The 20,827-nt window shown below is 42.9% G+C and overlaps 1 long non-coding RNA gene across 1 annotated transcript in view; it reads right to left on the bottom strand.

Moving 5' to 3' along the window:
- Positions 1 to 20,827, bottom strand: part of LOC129469995 (uncharacterized) — a 148,103-nt gene that overhangs the window by 31,939 nt on the left and 95,337 nt on the right. The window contains exon 3 of the long non-coding RNA XR_008653134.2: positions 8,161 to 8,259. This is a non-coding gene — a long non-coding RNA (uncharacterized lncRNA). The remainder of the gene's footprint in view (positions 1 to 8,160; positions 8,260 to 20,827) is intronic.

Here is a 20,827-nt window from a genome sequence, read left to right as displayed (position 1 = left end):
GGGCAGGAATGAGGAGGATGGGGTAGGCAGGGGCAGAAGAAGAGCCAACAGGAAGGTGTGTTCCTGAGCGGCCCTCCCGTGGTATCAAATGAGACTTGAATCAAGCACTCCTTCTTGTAGGACAGCCTTATGAGAGTCTGCATAAGCAACTCGTTCTTAGAGCGGTTGAAGAGGCAAGAAATATTTTTCCTGTTATCTCAGTTTTGCAGAGACCACAAGGGCAAGAAGTATAGGCAACACTACCCCTCATGTACTGTGAGGCGCTAAGCCATCTGCACAAGAAATGGTCCCAAATTATCCCATTTGCTTGCATTCCCCCATTACTCACCTCAAGGTTAATAATGAGAAGCCCAGAGACTGGATAAAGAGAAAGATTAGAGAACGTTTTTTTACAAAGAACAGTGCTTCTTTTCTCTCACCCAACATGGAAAGAAGTGGAGTGTTCCTCCCTCCCCTTCATCTATATTCATCAGGAGAGTAACTCAGACACTTGACTTTTTCCCATGGAATTTGGAGACACAGGGACTAGTACCTGTCTCACGCCTGAAAAAAATGAGTGGAACGGGCTTTGGGCAGGAGGAGGAGGGCAGGAGAGCAAAGAGAATGGCCTGAAATCTCAGAGTTGAGGTAGCAATGCATCCATGTCGCTTCGGGTCATGTGAGGACCTTCTGAAAGAGCCCCAGCCATGAGTTGTTTTGAAACAGACCCCACCTGAGAAAGCTGCAGGAGCAAGGTGACCCCAATGGAGAAGTGGGTCAGCAGAAGCCAGGAGACAAAGGCATCATAAATAGCTGGGTAACTGAGGGATCACCTCCTCAAGGAACTGTGGGGTAGCAGAGCTCAGCATGGAGGAGACTGCATGGGAGGGAGCGATAAAAAACTCAAAAATATACACAAGAGAAGATGTCAAAATGTCCACTGTGACACAGTCACGGCATACCAATGCCAGGTAAAGCCGCACCACCCACATGAGACTGTGTTCTCCTCCAAGCTCATCGTCACCTTCCCAGCTAGTGAATGAAGGAGTAGGTAGCCAGAGGACATGAGGGAGAAGCCAGGCTGTGTTTCCTTCCACGACTTGGGGTAGAGCTGCCCCAGGCAGGCTCAAGCAGAGGGAGGGAAGAACTTTTAAATTGAATAAGAGCCCAGCGTTTTGACGTTAGGCTGGCCTGGGTTGTATTATCATTATTACCCCCAAAGAAATAACCAGAAAAGCTTTGGGAACTTTCTAGGACTTTATCCAGAGGCAGAGAAAAAAGTACATGAACAAAACAAGTTGGAAAGGGGTGGTGGTGAGGAAGGTGGAAATTGTTCTCTATGTGTCCCGCAGAGCAATGGAGCAGAAGCAATGGAGCAGGAGCAATGGAGCAGCTCCAGTGGTCAGCAGAAGGACTGCGTTTGTGGGGGTGCTTCAGAAACGCTGTGTAACTTCTTTTGTTAAGTAGATGGCAAGACAAAAACTAGATGTCATATAATCCCATCAGTGACTCTTTGCTACAGAAACTAATTTACTAAAACATCACAGGAAAGTCCCTGGACATGTGAAGTATTCATTGAGCAATCTCTGTCCTATTCCCCTCAACCTCTCTGCTGGGTTTCCCTCCTCCTTAACTGGCAAATACACTTTGCCAACAGCAAAGATGTCAAAAGCAAATTTCTAGGGCAAAATAATACTAACTCTTGACTGTGAAACTAAAATTCTTACAGAATACATGAGAACCGATAGCACCAAGTTGGTCATTTGGTCATTTTCTTTAAAAAAAAAAAAAAAAAAAAAAAAAAAAGAACTTCACCGTAAAAAGGATGGAAAAAGCAATTAAAAAATAGAGTGATAAGTCAGCTGGAGCTTGAGGAAAATCAAGGGAAAGGAAGAAAGTAGAGATACCCACAAAATTTGGGGGTATACATATGAAGGAAAGGAAGGCTGACAGGCTGGCTCCCAGCTGTTATTTGAAAGTGGCAGCCCTGGGGACAAAAAAGAAAATGGAAAACAGTGGATGGTGTATTTAAAGATAAGATTCTAAGTGGAGTTAAGAGTTTTCTGTGGGCCTGGGAATGGTGTGAGAAGGAGCTCTAGATTTTCCTGCGTCCAGAGTGAGAGGCAGGAGGCAGCTGAATGGTTGCCCTGACCAGCCCCAAGAATTTCCTGATAAAATGAAAGGAAACACATCAAAGCAAAATACTGGGCTATCTGCCAGATGTGCGACTGGGCAGCTGCATCTGTATAGGAGCATCCATGCCATATCCCCACGTTGCGATCGGGTGTGCCACTCCCCAGAGCCACCGATGCATCCTCCTGTGCCAAGTGGAAAAAAAGAACACACAAGGACAACAGCTGCTGACGGTAGAGAGAGACTTAAAAGAAGCCTCCAAACGGGACATCCCTCCGCCTGGACTCATCACCTGGCTGAGGTTGTTGCTTTATAATCAGCAACAGCAAGGACGGGAAGCGGAAAAGAAATTCAGATGAACAGCTTTGAACAGACTGTTAGGAATCACTAGATTGGAAGCTCAGAATGAACTGAATTAAGTGATTTATAGATAGTAGGTAGTGGATCAGAGCAGAGATCAGACCAAAATTATAGGAACAAATTCTATTTTCTGCAAGCTGCATCTTACGGACTCTTGTAGCTGTGAAAGGACCCAGACTCTAGAGAATGCAAAGCTTTCTCTTTTTCTCTGGTGGCGGAGAGAGAGAAGCAAAGTGGAATGGAATGGCTAGGTCCTGACTTCCTTCGTATGATTTTCTTATTCCTCTTCCTTCCTTGATCACATCAGTAAAGAGACAGAAGACAGACTAAGCTACTTAAACTACATTTCTTTGTGATTTCCTTTTTTTATTCCATTGGAATAAAAATGTCTCTACCCCATTCCCTTCTTTTCCATTACATTCTTAAAAAGCTTGCATCAATTTGTTTAAAGGTTATACATCAACCACTCTTAAATTCCTACCAGTTTAAGAACTCCCTGGCAGAACCCAGCTTCCACAAGGAGTTATTTCTTTTCTGAATATTTAAGCAGAATAAAACCATTTACAGATAAAAATATGCAACGGCCACCTTACTTCCTTATGAAATTGAGGGGCTGTCAGTTCCAGCTCCCTCTTACTGAAATGAATATTTGGACTACACCCGTATGAAAATAAAACGTCTTGACAGTTTCTCGAGGCTAATGGTGCAGAACCACCTGTATTTAACATTCCGACTTCTACTGCATTAACACGCTTAACTCAGTTTTCTTTATCTGCCAAGGAGAAATGGAACAAAAATCAATATCCTACCCAAAGCACTGATGAGGTTTTATTCCTCCTCAAATCTCAAAGGAATGTCAGACCCCTTTATGGTAAGACTCTCCCTAAACAAATTGCGGGTTGCCACTGTGTGAACCGATGTTGTATGAAATCAAGAGTTGAAACGGTTGCCACCTCGTTATTTACTTTCCATCCTGCAACATATATTTCATGTGCACGTTAGTGCATTCAGATGCCAAGGAGATAAGTACTTTAACAATCCTAGACAGAAGTCTATGGAGGCACTTGTTAATAGCTTCAATACATTTCCTTGTGTTGTAAATTTCAGCTTTCATATCTTTCCAAGAAGTTCCTCCCACTATTTTGGCAGTGAATGAACTTGCCAGGAGGCCTGCTCTCCATCCTCCCTTTCTTCTTACTTCATCTCCCACTCGGACCCAGGCCCAGCCTTCCTGAGGCACAAGCTGCACACTGGGATCCCTCCCCAGCTGCAGGCACCCTCTGGGAGCCTTGCCCACTCATGCCCAAGGAAAGGGGTCAGGGCAAGGCTGGTGCTGCTATGGGAATGAGGTGGTGGCTCCTCCTTAGTTATATCGCTCTAGGCTGATTCTCTGCCTCTCAAAGTGGAAAGCATGTTTGCCTAGACCCTTCTCAATTTCCAATGGTCATTCATACTTCAGCTACTTCTTGAACCTCAGCTTCTTCTTCCCTGAGTTGCACTGGCTGATTAACTGTCCTATTCCTGCCCCAGAATTTATCTGATTCTTGATATTTGTAGAACTTCCCCCTACCCCAGCCTAGGAATGCTCTTGGTCCTAGTCAGTTCTTCCTGCCATTTCACCCTTGCCATTTAAACACCAGGGGCATGTGCCCTGTGTTTTGAGTGTGCACTTTATCTGTTAGATCAATGGTCAGCAAACGTTCCCTGTAAAAGGCCAGAGAGTAAGTTTTTGTTGTTGTTGTTGTTGTTGTTGTTGTTGTTGTTGAGACAGAGTCTTGCTCTGTTGCCCAGGCTGGAGTGCAATCGTGCAATCTCGGCTAACTGCAAACTCCGCCTCCCAGGTTCAAGTGATTCTCCTGCCTCAGCCTCCTGAGTAGTTGGGATTACAGGCACGCACCACCACACCCAACTAATTTTTGTATTTTTAGTACAGATGGGGTTTTGCCATGTTGGTCAGGCTGGTCTCGAACTCCTGACCTCAGGTGATCCACCTGCCTCTGCCTCCCAAAGTGCTTAGATTACAGGCATGAGCCACTGCGCCTGGCCAGAAGTGAGTATCTTAAGCATTATAGGCCATGCCATCTCTATCCTAAGCACTCAGTCCTGCCTTTGGAGTGTGAAAGCCACCCTAGCCCATAAGTAAACAAATGAGCCTGGCAGTGTTCCAAGAAAATCTTATTTATGGACAGCTGAAATTTGAACTTCGTCTACATTTCACCTCGTAAAACATTATTCTTCTTTTGTTTTTCAAAAAATACATTTAAAGATGGAAAACCAATTTCATATTCCTGTATGAAAACAGGAATGGGGCTTCGTTTGCTTGGTCTCTGCGTTAGAGATTTCCAATCAGTTTCTTTAGCAGGTGGCAGAGTAGATGTGCAAAAAGTAGTTATATTGTGAATTAGTTTTTTTAAAAAAAGGATAAAGAAATGAACGATGGAATGAAGGACTGAATGGTAAAATGAAAGGATTAATGAAGAAATGAAGGAATGAAGAACGAAATACCTATGAAAATTATTTGCTCCAAGGAACTCTGAAAATGTCTTTCATCATTTTTCCTTTTAATTCCAGTCTCCATTTCCAGCTCTAGAATACCCTATATCCAGTCTTCCTCGCCATGTCCCATTCACTCATTCAATAAATGCTTATTGGACACCTGCTAAGGTACCGCCAGGCCTACTGCCAGGCACTGAGAATAGAACAATGGAGAAGACAGGCCCCATCCTCAGGGAGCTCTAGCCCTAGAAGGGCTTTAATAAGTGAGCAAGAAATCATATTACCATACGAAATGTCTATGAAATGGTCAGGGTACTCTGGAATCACATGGGATGTTACCAGAGTCCAGATGGAATTAGGCTTCAGAAAGATTTAAGAATTCAAGATCAGCCTGGGCAACATAGTGAGGACACTGTCTCTATAAAAAAAAAAAAAAAAATAGAAAAAATTAGCCAGATGTGGTGTGAGTGCCTGTAGTCCTAGTGACTCAGGAGGCTGAGGTAAGGGGATCCCTTGAGCCTGGGAGGTCCAGGCTGCAGTGAGTCATGATTGTACCACTGCACTGCAGCCTGGGTGACCGAGCAAGACTCTGTCTCAAAAAAAAAAAAAAAAGGATTTAGGGAGGTCAATGGAGGTGGGCTAGGTGGACACTGTGACTTCTGTGACTTCCACCAAGACAGGACTCTCTTGCTTTTTGATCAGACAAAACTCATGTAAGTCAGTAGGTAAATTCTGGGATCCTCAACAGGACAGAGCCCAAATGACATGTTATGCACTGAATTTTGATGTCTCTCCCCTACCCCAAATAAGCTGAAATCCTAATCCTCAATGTGGTGGTGTTTGGAGGGGGATCTTTGGGAGGTAATTACATCATGAAGGTAAAACCCTCATGAATGAGATTATTGCCCTTATGAAAACACGAGAGGTCATTTTTCTCTTCACCATGTGAGGATACAAGGAATAAGCTGCTACCAGCAAACCAGGCTGAGTGCAAACCAGACATCACATCCGCCTTAGTTGTGGACTTCCCAGCGTCCAGAACAGTGAGAAATATATGTTTGTTGTTGAGGCCATTCAATCCATGATATTCTGTTTTAGTAGCCCAAATTGACTAAGACAGATTCTCCTAAGGTTCAAAAGACTTATCAGAGTTCTCTTACAAGCTCTTTAATCATCAATCTGCATGTTTGTTGTTTATAAATCCCAAGAAGAATTTGAGATAAATTTTAATCTTAAAACACATGTAAAATATTTTCTTGAAACAAAGAAAAATCATGCCGCAGTTGCCATGTGTTTTAACGAAAGATACAGAAAGGTTCTCAAAAGGGGTGTTTCTTGCACGGCTCTTAGATAAAAGCTAGGGAAACAGCACTAAATCTTAACAGAGTGGAAGCATTTCTAAAAGGGACTAAGATAATACGGACCAGACACATGGCTTTCTGCAGAGCAAACTCAATCCTGGGCCTGAGCTCAAAGAATGTAGATGAATGGATGTTTAACATGAACCCTCAACAGCCTCTTACACACATCACGTCTCCAGCCAGCTTCTGGCAAGTGCTGAATTGTAGCAAATTCATGATGGGTTTCCCTGATGAGTTCCTGAAGTGTCAGTGGACCCTGCTTTAATCACTGAAAGGCAAAGGCAGCCTTCCGGGGAGGTAGACAAAGCCATACATAGTGCAGTGGGAGAGGCAGGAAAGCCCACTACTCAAAAACATCTGCATGCATCCAGGTGCCACAGAGCTGCAAGCCTTCCATTAGAGCAAACCTCATCACATCACTGCCCCTGCTCAGCTTTCTCCAGGGATTCCCTATCAACTTCCAAATAAAATCCACACCCCTTGGAGTGATATAAAGGGATCTTCAGAGAAAAAAATTAAGTTAGATCTCTACCTCATGCTTTAAACCAAAATAATTTCCAGATGGGTTGAAGAGTTAAATGTAAGAAATAAAACCTAAAAGAACTTGAAAAAAGTATTCATGAGTAAGCATTCTCTGATCTAGGGATTGCAAAGATTTACTAAACATATGAGCAAAAAAAGGAAAAGGTGGATAGATTGGACCATATAAAAATTAGGAAGGTCTATATATCACAAAAATGAAACCAATGAAATCAAAAGGTGGGTAGCAAATAGGGGAAAATCTTTTACTACATGAGGAAGGGCTAATGTCTTTAAAATTAAAGTATCTCTTTACAAAGAAATGAGAGAAAAAAATGCAATAGAAAATAAAGGGATATAAGACATGAACAAAGAAGAAATAGGAATTTATTGGTTTGTTCAACAAATATTTGTGCTTACTCTATGCCACAAGGTGTTATAGGTGTTGTACGGCACACAGTGTCCTGCTGCTGGGAGTGGTGGCTGTCTGGGGCAATGTCTGAGTCCCTGTCTAGACATTTCCTCCAGCAAAAGCAGCTGACTGATATGGTTTGGATCTGTGTCCCTGCCCAATTCTCATGTCAAATTGTAATTCCCAATGTTGGAGGTGGGGCCTGGTGGGAGGTGATTGGATCATGGGGGTGGTCCAGGAGATGGTTTAGCACTGTCTTCTGGCGCTGTTTTTCATGACAATGAGTGAGTTCTCACAAGACCTGGCTGTTAAAGTGTGCAGTACCTCCCCCCTCTCTCTCTTCCTCCTGTTCCGGGCATGAAAATGTGCCTGCTTCTCCTTAGCCTTCCACCATGATTGTTAAGTTTCCTGAGGCCTCCCCAGAAACAAAAGCCACTATGCTTCCTGTATAGCCTGCAGAATCGTGAGCCAATTAAACCATTTTTCTTTATAAATTACCCAGTCTCAAGTATTTCTTTATAGCAATGTGAAAACAGACTAACACACTGCCTCTCCCAAGGTACGTCCCTCCTTTGGGAGAGCCTGCACCCAACGGCCGGCCCAAGGAGGAGCTACAAAGGGTGGGTCTCATTGCCTTGAGTCAGGATAACACTAAAAGCCACCCCAGCTCCCAGTCCAGCTTCTCCCCTGCCCTGTCTGGTTGGCTCACTCTTTCAGGTGATATACTGAGATTGCCGCCCAACAGGCATTAGGCAGCCAATCTATCTCAGGTCTCTTTCCAGGCAACTTGATGTAAGGTAAGTGTTCAGCTTACCCAGTCATCAAAGAAACACAAAGGGAAGCAATGAAATGCCCTTTTGCCTATCCAGTTAAAAAATATATATTTTTAAATGAAAATACCTGATATCTCTTAAGGAAGAGGTGCTCTTCTATCAGCCTGATGGGATGCAAATTCATATCACTTTTCTGAAGGACAGTTTAGCACCATGTGGCAAGCTCCTAGGAAAACACAGAGGTTACTCTGATGTTTCAAATTCTAAAGACTTCTCTCCCGGAAACATTTGTCAATAAGGTGACTTTCGTTTTAGACAAGCTGAGTTTGAGGGGAACATATCTAGTAAGATCAAAGACTCCATCAAAAGAAGAATTAGTTAGTAAATTATGGCACCTACCTAGTATCAGCCATTCAACACCATTTACAACATACTCATGACATGGAAAAATATTCACAAGGCTTTTTAAAATTTCTTTTTTATGAAGATGGGGGTCTCGCTATGTTGCCCAGGCTGGTCATGAACTCCTGGGCTCAAGCGATCCTCCCACCTCAGCCTCCCAAAATGCTGGGAGTACAGTTGTGAGCCACTGCGCCCAGCATCACAAGGCTTTAAGCTTAACAGATGGTTAAGAAAATTGCAGGTGTAGTATGAGCTCAGTTTTTTAACTTACATGTAGGAAGACCTTGAAGTTTAGTTTAAAATGGGGTAACAAGCTGGGGCCTATAAAAAAGAAATTGAGTTTATGGGTGTATTACACTTGGCTGAAGTAGAATTTAAAATTTAAATAATTTGCATGGGGTTTTTGGTGGGTCAAGGGGAGGGCAGATATACACTCTGCGTTTGCATTGCACCACAGTCCCCACTACTCTCTATTACCTGTTATTTTTTTTCCTTTCCTAATTATTCAAGGCATTGAGTTTCTGATTCTGATTTAAAACTGCAAGCAAAAGAAGGAAAGTGATTCACAGGAAAATGGCTCTTGTATTGTCAGCGAAAAGGCTCTTGTTTTGTCAGCAAAACACTTTACCGAACTGCTTTGGTTGTGGAAAGATACCCTGTAAAGGCAGGTTAATTTGGTAACTTTGGCATGCAGATAGATGTTGGTTTCACTTACTGCAGTAGAAACAGCAGAGGGGAAATTGATTTCTGGAGGGGAGATGGTGACTTCAAAGGAACATATGTCCAGCCTGGGGTGCTTGGGAGATAGTCAACTAAAGATACCCTATGAGAAGGAGTATCTGCGGGCCTGAATTTCTGTGTGGAGATGGTTACTGACACCTTCGGTAAGAGTGAAAACATCAACACGTGCATAATGTTAGCAGAGGACATAGAACCAAGCCCTGAGAAAATGATGTTTCTGTTGTTGCTGTTGTTGTTGTTTGAGACAGAGTCTCGCTCTCTGACCCAGGCTGGAATGCAGTGGTGCGATCTCGGCTCACTGCAAGCTCTGCCTCCCGGGTTCACGCCATTCTCCTGCCTCAGCCTGCCTAGTAGCTGGGACTACAGGCGCCCGCCACCCCGCCCAGCTAATTTTTTTGTATTTTTAGTAGAGACGGGGTTTCACGGTGGTCTCGATCTCCTGACCTAGTAATCCGCCCGCCTCGGCCTCCCAAAGTGCTGGGATTACAGGCGTGAGCCACCGTACCCAGTGAAAATGATGTTTTAATTCTCATGTTCCTTGACCAGGATCAGCTTGCAAAAATATGGACCACTCCTTCTCAAAGGACTCTTTTCCTGAGGTTTCATAGACACAACCTTCTGATTTCTCTCTCTCTCTCTCTCTCTTTTTTTTTTTTTTTTTTGAGACAAGATCTCACTCTGTCACCCAGCCTGGAGTGCAGTGGTACCATCATGGCTCACTGTAGCCTCAACCTCCCTTGGCTCAAGCCATCCCACCTCAGCCTCCCAAATAGCAGGGACTACAGGTACATGCTACCAAGTCCAACTAAATTTACTTTTCATATAGTAGGGGTTTCATCATGTTGCCCAGGCTGGTCTTGACCTCCTGGGCTCCATTGATCCTCCTGCCTTGGACTCCCAAAGTGCTGGGATTACAGGAGTGAGCCACTGCACCTGGCCTGAGTTATCTTTCGGGGCAGAGTAAAGCCCAGCCTGAGTTATCTTCGGGGGCAGAGTAAAGAAGGGTCCGTAAGGGATGGGACAACCAGGAAAGTGTCAGAGAGGCTAATAAAACACATGTTTCAAAATGGAAGTAATAAATCAGCTGTAACAAATGATTCAGAAAATGAAAGAGAGTTTAGGATTTTCAAAAGCATTTCTTGATGTTAGCAATAAGGAGGGATTTTCGCAACCTTGGGAAGAGGAACTTTGAGGGAGTGAAAAATGTCAGAGATGTGGGGAAAGAGTGGGAGGTGAGGAAGAGGTGATAGCAGGTAATGATAGCTCCTTCAAGATGAAATTGTGAATAGCAGTATATAAATTTTGCAGAACCTTGATACTCATGTATACTCATTAATGTTTATGAGTGTGTGTGTGTGTGTGTGTGTGTGTGTGTGCATTCTCTATATAATGGCCAAGAGCAGGGGTTGGCAAATGTTTTCTGTTTAGGGCAGACAGTAAATATTTTAGGCTTTGTGGGCCACGTGGACTGTGCCACAACTATTTATGTCTGACATTGTAGCATTTTTACAGTACATCATTTTCTTCTCTCTTATGACTTTCTTTAGATCAGTGGTTCTCAAAACTTTAGTTTTGAGTGCATCAAAATCACTTGAATACCTTTGTTAAAAACAGACTGCTGAGCCCCTCCCTGGGAGTTTTTGATTCAATAGGTCTAGGGTGGGGTCTAAGAATTTGCATTTCTAACAAGCTCCCAAGAGATGCTGCTGGTCCAGGGACCATACTTGGACAATCACTGCTCTTGTTTTCAGCAATGAATGTTAGATCTCCCATTAAGACTGAAGTCATCCACGGAACAGGCCATGTTTTCTATTTCTTTTAAGGTTAACCCCACTCTCTCAGGTAACTTTACACAGTTCAACATGTATGAAACATACTCTGCTGCCTTCCCAATGTGTAATAGCCTGCCAGCAGAGGTAAAGCTAATATGTAAGTATTGACACTATTCTTCCCCATATATATAAAAAGGTCTCAGCTGTCAAAGCAGGAGAGGATCATCTAAATACTTCAATTCAGTGGCGTGCTGATAAATGTTTAACAGCCAGTTGGAAGGTAGGGAGCAGGGAGGTGCTGATTTGTAACATTTGCCAATTTCTGTTGTGTAAATGCTCCTCCCTTGGCCAAGTTCAAGCTACCAAGGCGATGCCTCTAAAGGCAGTGTTAGAAAAATATGTACACCGTGGATTCGTGGGAGCTAGGATAAGCAGGGTCCAGCCCAGCACCTTATCACCTCCCTCAGCATCCCCAGGAAGAAAGGCATGGGCAGAGAAATCACTGCTGCTGAATGCTCAGTGGCTCCACCCAGCTCAGCACCTGGCCTGTCTGGTTTTCACACGGGGTTCTGAAACTCTGAAATATGGAATGTTAAGACTCCTCTTCCAGTGGCTTCAGTGAAAACCAGTTTAAATTGTACAGCCACACAAAGCCCATCCTAGGAGCCTTGTCTCTGCCAACCCCCTCCATTTGCTTCTCTTTTCCAGTGTTCCAAGAGGAAAGAAGGCCGAGTATAGGCAGCAGTGGACCCAGGTCTTGCTTCAGATAGGATGGCAGGAGCTGATTCAGTTCTTAGGACCTCTGAGGAAGAACAAGCACAACCTGCTCTTGTGGCTTTGCCTCTACTGGTTCTAGCCATCTGGGCTTCAGAAATGTAAAAGGTACAGAGCAGAGCTCTCAACTCCAGCTGCTCATTAAAATCTCCTGAGTAGTGTTGCTAATTCTTTTAATAGAAAAGCACCAGTACCCACCCCATATCTTCTGATTTAATTCATCGGGAGTGAGGCTTGAGTATTTTTAATACATGTTATTAACATTCAGCTAGGGTTAAGAATGCCTGAGCTGGGGCAGAGTCATTGACCTATTGTCCAAAAGGATGGAGATCCCAAATAGTCCAACCCCCATTTAAAAGATGAGAAAACTGGCCGAGCACGGTGTCTCAGGCCTGTAATCCCAGCACTTTGGGAGGCCAAGGCAGGAGGGTTGCTTGAGCCCAAGAGTTCAAGACCAGCCTGAGCAACATAGTGAGACTCTGCCTCTACCAGAAAAAAAAAAAAGATAGGAAAAAAAAAAACTTAGCTGGGCATGGTGGCATGCTCCTACAGTCCCAGCTCCTCAGGAGGCTGAGGTGGGAGGATGGCTTCAGCCCAGGAGATTGAGGCTGCAGTACGCTATAATCGTGCCACTGCACTCCAGCCTGGGTGACAGAGCGAGATCCTGTCTAAAAAAAAAAAAAAAGAAAAGAAAAGAAAATATTCCTTTTCCGAACTTTCTCCTCTGTTGCCTGTATAAAACAGAACAAAAAGAAAAGAAAGATGAGAAAACTGGAAAGCAGAAAAACTTACGGATTTGTCTATGATCACAGGGCTAGTTAATTGCACCAGTAGGTTTAGAATCTGTTCTCTGTGACTTCTAGTCAAGTGCTTTTTCTGATGCACCATACTGATTCTTGTGGTCTGAGAAGCAATGACATCAAACACATTTGACCTCTCTGAACTTTCCTCTGACAAGGGCTTGGGCGCTCAGGTACTCAGCCCAGGGCCCTTTATTTCCATAAGGAAGTTCCTAATGTTTCTATTAGAAGAAGACAAAACAGGGCTTGATATTGCTTCCTGTCCGCATCAGTAGTAAGTTGTCTTTGAAACATCTTTCTCCTCCAGTCTCAGAAAATTTTTTTTTGACTTGGCATGCTCACAAATTTAAAAAAAAAAAAAGGATGATTAAATTTGCTTTTAAGTTACCAAATGCACCATGCAGGTCTGTAATTGACCATGAGAGTGTCGGGGAAAATATGATCTATCCCCTATAAATCAGGAAACCTTAAACAGGCTCTCTAATCGTAAATGCCGATCCTGGCAGTGTCCAAAAAGACTCATGTTTATAAATTGTTCCCTGATGTTTTAAGTAAGTGCACAAACACAAATCATACTAAGGACTTCAGAAAAGACTTAGCTGTGTGGCAATTTATTATAAGCAGTGTAATTTTCATCAGTCAGGCAGCCATAGACTGTAATTACCTCTCTACCGAAAGAGTTACAATTGCTTTCATTACATTTTCCTAGTCATGTGCTTCTCTGGATTGCCACAGAGACACTGGATGGAAAATGCATTTATTTATTGTTAGTCCTCCTAATGGCTCATTACTTGGTTTCTAAAGATGTTATCAAGTCACTTGCTTTCCCCACTCTTCCCCACCCCCGCCAGTGACATTTATAGAAGACAAAAGAGACACAACTTGAAAACCGACAGCACATGTCAAGCACCCGAAAACTGCCCAGCATCTACAGACAACCAGCTATGGTTTGAGGAGTCCCTGTTAGGCTGGCTAAAGTTCAAATGCTGAAGATTAATTAAAACCACACTCCATTGAACACAACTACCAGCCTCCCAGTCACAACAGTAAAAGAAACCGCATTTTGTGCCCTAGAGTTAGAGCTTTACAGGAACAGTTAGAGGACTGGGAAAGCGGTCTCCAATCCTGTCTCCCACATGGGCGGGTGCATTTAATTAGAGGGCCATGTCACACCTTGGACTTCAAACAGGCAAAGGCAAGGGATATATTCATCCTTCTCCTAGCCCCATTACCTCCCAATGCCATGAAGATAAAACTGGAGACAGAGATGGTGAGTTGGGAGGGTGGGAATGAATTGGTTGAGGAGTAGACCCTGTCTACACAGTGGCGGATGAGTTTTATCAAGCCAAATCATTCTGTCAGTCATTGAGAAGGGGTTTGCTTCTTGCTTAGAGGAAGAGACAACTGTGGGTCACACGTTCCATAGAAATCTTCCCACGTGTGTGCTCATCTCTTCCCTGCTGTGTGCTCATAACTCTGCCACTCAGTAGCTATGACTCTGAGCAAGACACTTAACCTTGGCAAACCTCTGCTCCCTGAAGAGCTACTAAGGAGTCAACAATGGGAATTCAAAACTGTTGCTATTTCCACTGTCAGATCAAACTTGGGGCACATGAGAAAGGGAAGGGGCTATGTGCAAACTCCAGGAGAATTCCTTTCTGTGTGGTTTTTCTTCTTGTTTTTACCTTTTACTTATTTATTTTTATTTATGTTTATGTTTTAATTTTACTTTAAGTTCCAGGATACGTGTGCAGAATGTGCAGGTTTGTGACATAGGTATACATGTGCCATGGTGGTTTGCTGTACCTGTTTTTACCTTTTAAATTGGAATCTATGTCACTACACACAGAAGTAGGAACCCTACCTAGGAACTCCTCTGTGGTAGTGTTGAGAAAAGAGACGGTGTACTATATAGTCTAGAAACACTGAATGCTAAAATTTTAAATCTCAGAAGGATGTGAGTAATATTGTCCATTCTAGTGTTCTTTTTTGTTTTTTTGTTTGTTTGAGACAGATTCTCGCTCTGTCACCAGGCTGGAGTGCAGTGGCATGATCTTAACTCACTGCAACCTCCACCTCCCGGGTTCAAGCGATTCTCCTGTCTCAGCCTCCCGAGCAGCTGGGATTACAGGAGCCCGCCACCACGCCCAGCTAAGTTGCGTATTTTTAGTAGTGACGGGGTTTCACCATGTTGGCCAGGATAGACTCGATCTCTTGACCTTGTGATCCACCCACCTCAGCCTCCCAAAGTGCTGGGATTACAGGCGTAAGCCACCATGCCTGGCTGTGTTCTTATTTTATAATTAAGAAAAATAAGCCCCAGAGAAGCTCAGTGATATGTCAGAGTCACAGAGCTGCTTAATCACCAGTACACCAACTACCAGTCTAGACTTTACCCTACCTTATCCCTTCCTGACACACCTGGGTGAGTGACAGGGCTGCGGTAAGGAATACAATTCTCCTGACTTGGCTCCTGCACATCACAGCGTACCCATCTTCTTGAGCATGCATTGAAAGTAGCTTAAAACAGGGGATCCAGTAAATGTTGTCTAAATCCGGATGCTCTGTTTTCCTTCTAGAGCCCTCCCTTAGAATTACTCATAGGTCTGAACCTGGGAATAAAATCATACTTTTCCCATTAAGATGGAGCCCTGAGGATGCCTCCCATGTAGCATGAGCCATGGCCAGGCATGCATGTCCACTTTGTGGTCAGCCACTGGGAAGCCTAGGAGTGGACTTATTCCCCCTTGAACTACTTCCCGTGAGAGTGGGGGACAGTCCAATTTCATTCCACTTTAAGGAGTCCCCACTAGCTGTGCCACAAATGGTTAAAACTAATCCAAAGGCCAGGTGGGGTGGCTCATTCCTGTAATCCTAGCACTTTGGGAGGCCGAGGTGGGCAGATTGCCTGAGCTCAGGATTTCAAGACCAGCCTGGGCAACACGGTGAAACCCCATATCTACTACAATACAAAAAATTAGCCAGGCATGGCAGCATGCGCCTGTAGTCCCAGCTACTCTGGAGGCTGAGGCAGGAGAATTGCTTGAACCTGGGAGGCAGAGGCTGCAGTGAGCTGAGATCACGCCACTGCAGTACAGCCTGGGTGACAGAGAGAGACTCTGTCTCAAAAAAAAAAAAAAAAAAAAAACTAACCCAAAATGCTCCCCAGTGACAGGGCTAGGCATAAACTCATACTTTATAAGGCTGGTTCATTCAGGGTAAAAATTTCTGCTTTGTATTTGTCAAATGGAAGAGCTCTTGCTGTTGGATGAGTCTGTCACTTCTGCAGAAATCCTATACCCTCCATTTCCTCCCATTTGCTTGCATTTCACAAATGGCCACATCATTTTGTCAAATTGTGGAGCCACTTGGAAATTGGGCATAGGGTTTTGCATAATCATTCATGTCATGCCTGTGACACTCTGTGATTATACATAATGGTCTCTGAGGAGTCCTGCTGCAGGGGAATGCTACCTGGTCTGCCTCAGAGCCAGGTCTCATTACAAGCATTTTATAGAGTAGGACACTGAGGGAAAATAGCTATGTCTATAGCCCCTGTGTAGACAAGCAGGAAAAGCAGGAAGCTCAGTGGTTAGGCAGTGGGTTAATGTCAGGAAAATGAAATTGTAGACTTGTCTGAAATTAACCTTCTTAAACATTATTTCAGTTCAACTGACTTCTGTGCCTAGATACAAAGGCCAAATTTCACTAAAATTTCACAACAAGGAAACAAAAGTTAGTTTTTGCTGCAAGACAGTTTCTCTTCTCTGAAGGAAAAGACTTAAGCATTTGTTAAGGATGGAAAGACGTCATTAACAGTAGATCTTGGGTGATGGGTACATAGGATTTCATTACTATCCTCTTCACTTCTCTGAATAATTGATACTTTTTATATTAAAACTTTTTCTTATAAAACATGTAATGTATCTCTTTGGTTGTGTTGTTGGAATGTTTGACCCTGTATTGAATTTCAGACTGTGTAGAAAAATAAATGCACCCCAGCAAATCCCAAAGAAGCCAAATCTCCATAAAGATGGGGCAATGAAAGAACAAAGGCATTTTGTGCCTCCTTTTCTGGGAAGGGCCCCATGGAGGCAGCAAATCACCAGAGAAGAGAAGGCAGCATGGTATGTCAAGGTACATGAGTTGTATACAGTCTTGTAGACTTTCCCGGAGCCTGCCTTAGTCACAGAGATGCAAAATGGGTCACACACACCCAGGAGTGGCAAAGACACTGTAGAAATGTCTATTGCACCAGAAGGGACCACACGAGAGAAACAGGAAACAATCTCGGGCCGGGTGGGTGACTCACGCCTGTAATCCCAACATTTTGGGAGGCCGAGGCAGGCAAATCATGAGGTCAGGAGCTCGAGACCAGCCTTGCCAACATGGTGAAACCCCGTCTCTACTAAAAATACAAAAAATTAGCTGGGCGTAGTGGTGGGCACCTGTAATTCTAGCTACTCAGGAGGCTAAGGCAGGAGAATCACTTGAACCGGGGAGGCGGAGGTTGCAGCAAGCCAAGATTGCGCCACTGCACTCCAGTTCAGGTGACAGAGCAAGACTCCATCTCAAAAAAAAGAAAGAAAGAAAGAAAGAAAGAAAGAAAGAAAGAAAGAAAGAAAGAAAGAAAAAAGGAAGAATGAAAGAAAAAGAAAGAAAGAAAGAAAGAAAGAGAGAGAGAAAGAGAAAGAGAAAGAAAGAAACAATCTCAGCAAATGCTGTGTAGCAAGATGACATCAAGGGCATGATGTCCCTAGAACATCAATGGAACCCCAAGAAACAGGAAGAAAATTTCCTGAAATGACAAGCATTATCTTTCCAATAGCCAGGTAGTAGATACTGAAATAAATCAGGTTATAGAAAAATAAAATTGCATTTATTGCACAATTGATTGTGTAAACTGAGATTCGCCCCTGCCACACGTGCCTTCCCAGAGAGTCACCATCTCTCCCCCTCTGAATGCTACTCAATTCTCAAGTTTCTGTCTAAAAACCACTTCTACCATAGATCCTTCTTTAAGGACTCTAACCCGTACTGACATCATTTGGATATTCTCCCCTTAAAATTTCATGTTGAGGTCGGTACAGAGGCTCATGCGTATAATCCAGCACTTTGGGAGGCTAAGGCAGGTGGATCCCTTCAGCCAAAGTCAAGACCAATCTGAGCAACATGGCAAAACCTCATCTTTACAAAACATACAAAAAGTCAGGCATGGTGGTGCACACCTGCAGTCCCAGTTACCCCAGAGGCTGAAGTGGGAGGATCACCTGAGCCCAAGAGGTCAAGGCTGCAATGAGCTGTGATCAGGCCACTGCACTTCAGCCTGGGTGACAGAGTGTGACTCTGTCTCAAAAGAAAAAAAAAAATCTCATGTTGAAATTTGATCCCCAGTGTTGGAGGTGGGGCCTGGTGGGAAGGGTTTGGGTTATGGGAGTGGATCCTTCACGGCTTGGTTCTGTCCTTGGGATAGTGAGTGAGTTCTTATGAGATGTGATTGAGTAAAAGTGAGTAACACCTCCCCTCCCTGACCTTTCTCTTGCTCCCACTCTGACCATATGAGACACATCTGCTCCTTTTTCACCTTCCCCTATGGTTGTAAGCTTCCTGAGGCCTCCCCAGAAGCCAAGCAGATGCCAGCATCATGCTTCCTGTACAGCTGCAGAACTGTGACCCAACTAAACTTTTTTTCTTTATAAATTAGCTAGCCTCCGATATTTCTTTATAGTAATGTGAGAACAGCCTAACACACCTACTTAATCCTTCATTCTCTCCTCTCTTAATTTCTATAATACCTCCTCTGTGCCCTCTGGTTTCACAGCTTGTGTGTCTCCCTGCTCACTCTTGTCTCAGGTACTAGACTTACTTCTCCATAGATTGTAAATTCTACAGAACTGGGATTGCATTGTATATTTTGAAGACTGCCCTAACTCAGTTTAACACCCATCTTTACTTACAATCTTCTCTAGTGATTACAATCTGTATCATCATCATGCCTAATATTTATAATGTCTATATTACGGTTACCATATTGGGATATTATTGGCATTGTGCCTATTTGATATTTAATTATAACAGTATACACAATATCTCTATGTTAGTGAAATCACAGAGCAATAGCAATCTCTATAAGATGCCATGGGAAGTGGCAGACACTTTCATTTGTGTTTCTACTCCTGGTCTTGGGTCCTTCCATCTTTGTTCATCTCTGCTCTAGAAGAGAAAGAAATGCTACACTTACTGTTCCAGCCCCCTCTGCAGCTAGTAGCTGCCAGGAGATACCAGCTGGGTCAATGAGATGGAATACAAAGTTTGCTGGGGACTTCTGGGAAAGCTTTTACTCTTCCCAATATTGGGAACCAATGTGCCTGCAAACCTCTTCTTTTTCCTTCTTCCTGCCTGTCTTGTGGATTCTGGATGTGATACCTACATTTGGGGTAGTGACCTTGTGATCATGAATAGGAGGGAAAAGAAATGGCTGAGTTTCTGGTTTGACTTCACTGAGCAGCTGAACCAATGCTGGCAGCCATGTACGTCCAGACTTCTTGCTGTATGAGAAAACACAGCCTATTTTCCTAAATCATTGTTGATGGGAATTTCTTTTGTAGCAAAAAGCATTTTGATATAGAAGACATCATATATTTAAGAACATCCTAACGGCAAATAGAAGAGTTTCAGGAAAGACAGTGGCATGGCAAAGAGAATTCAACCTAACCTCTAGGAAAGTGATCGAAAAGGATGGAGTAATAGCAAAATAGGAGGAATATTTTATCAATCCCAGAATTCAGAAAGCTCGCTGTTATCTGCTTCATACTTCATAGAATTTCTACTCAACGTAGAATGGAAGAGAATAGAATAAATGAGGTGACTGTAGGCAATGCACAACTTCGCCTTCTGAGAAATGGTGTGATCATCTACAACTGAGTAATGACAATCCCAACAGAACCACTCTATTAGAACATTCCATAACTTAGAGAGGCAAGAGTGGGCCAGGAGGGAAATGGAGGCTACTCTAGTTGAAACAATATAAAACAAAATAACTAGCAAGAAAGTATATGAAACAGAAAGCACATAGAGTGACAGAGATAAGACTAGACAATTTAGTTGTGAATTTAAGTGAAAATGAAAGCTCCATTATTTGAAGAATAATCACTCTTTAATCAAGAAATATTTATATCTATAATTAGTTATAGTACTCCTTACCTAAAAAATAGTCTATATGGTGACTATGGTAGTAGTACCACAAACTGAATTTGTCAAAATTTGCAGGATCATGTACCTCAGAGGGTGACTTTCTTACTGTATGTAAATAGTGCCTCAGAAAGAAAAAAAAAAACCATATCATTTAAGCTTAAAGAAATCCAGAATGGTTGATAATAAAAGTATAGAAAAAGGTATATGAAGAATAGAAAACAAAAAGAAAGTAGAGAATGTAATAATTTCAGGAAAAGTGTAATTCAAGCAAAAAATATTAAATGTACTTTGGGAGGCCAAGGCAGGCAGATCACTTGAGGTCAGGAGTTGGACACCAGCCTGGACAACATGGCGAAACTCTGTCTCTACTAAAAATACAAAAATTAGCCAGGCATGGTGGTATATGTCTGTAATCTCAGCTACTAGGGAGGCTGAGGCAGGAGAACTGCTTGAACCCGGGAGGCGGAGGTTGCAGTGAGCTGAGATCACACCACTGCACTCCAGCCTGGGCAACAGGGCAACACTCTGTCTCACAAAAAAAAAAAAAAACAGAAAAGAAAAGATATTAAATGTAGAAGAGTCATATTTTGTTGACAAAGAATGCAACCTACAGTAAAGACATGGATATAAATCTTTATGTACCATAACATAGCATTGAAACACAGCATTAAACAGAAAGTGACAATGACAATCATCTTGAGAAAATTTAACATACTTCTATAAGTTAATGACACAGATTAAGTAGGCCAAAAACAAGATTATAGAGTAGTTTAATAATATGATCAATAAGGTTGAATTAACCATTTATCAAATGCTGAAAATTAGTAGTAAACTTTTATTAAGGATGTACGAATATTGATTATGTATTAGAGCCATCCTTCAATAAATAAAGTCTCAGATTTTTCAAATGTAAACATGAGACGGGCTCTGTTTTCTGTTTACAATACCATAAAACCCAATGTTCTTAATAAAAATACTTTAACATCACCTGAAAATGTGAGGGGGGAACTCTTTATTAAACCCCTTGGGCCAAAGGGCAAAATCAAAGATATGATGACAAAATATTAGAAAATACGTCCAATATGAACACTGCATATTAAGCTTTTCTGGG

The sequence above is a fragment of the Symphalangus syndactylus genome, chromosome 20, assembly GCF_028878055.3.
Source record: "Symphalangus syndactylus isolate Jambi chromosome 20, NHGRI_mSymSyn1-v2.1_pri, whole genome shotgun sequence".
NCBI lineage: Eukaryota > Metazoa > Chordata > Mammalia > Primates > Hylobatidae > Symphalangus > Symphalangus syndactylus.
Note: the sequence above shows the minus strand (reverse complement) of the source record. Positions and strands in the feature narration are given on the sequence as shown.